General features: G+C 30.3%; 1 protein-coding gene across 1 annotated transcript in view; it reads right to left on the bottom strand.

Moving 5' to 3' along the window:
• The window catches only part of LOC119593021 (N-acetylneuraminate 9-O-acetyltransferase-like), a 28,303-nt gene that overhangs the window by 18,043 nt on the left and 9,913 nt on the right, over positions 1-347 (bottom strand). The window lies entirely within an intron of this gene.

Below are 347 nucleotides of genomic sequence, written 5' to 3'. Positions count from 1 at the left end.
GTTTGGAGTCTGGTTTTCAGACTAAAATATGTATGTTTTTCATATAAATGCCTAAGAGAAGTCACACTTCTTGCTTCACATTCCTTTAGGTTGTAAGTCAATACAGTATTATAACGAATTGAAAACACATGAATAGACTTCCTTGTATACGAAAAGAAAAAGAATAGCATTAGAACAAATGAGCTTTTCATTTATGTCTAGGAGACAGGTAAAGACACACTCAGCACATACAAAGAATATAGTAAAAGAATATTGCATTTACATACTAATTGATGTGTGTTTTATGTGCTTAGGAGAATTTTTGTTCACATGTCTGTTTATGTCATACAAGTGATAATTAATATTGA

This window comes from Penaeus monodon, chromosome 31 (genome assembly GCF_015228065.2).
Source record: "Penaeus monodon isolate SGIC_2016 chromosome 31, NSTDA_Pmon_1, whole genome shotgun sequence".
Taxonomy (NCBI): Eukaryota; Metazoa; Arthropoda; class Malacostraca; order Decapoda; family Penaeidae; genus Penaeus; species Penaeus monodon.
Note: the sequence above shows the minus strand (reverse complement) of the source record. Positions and strands in the feature narration are given on the sequence as shown.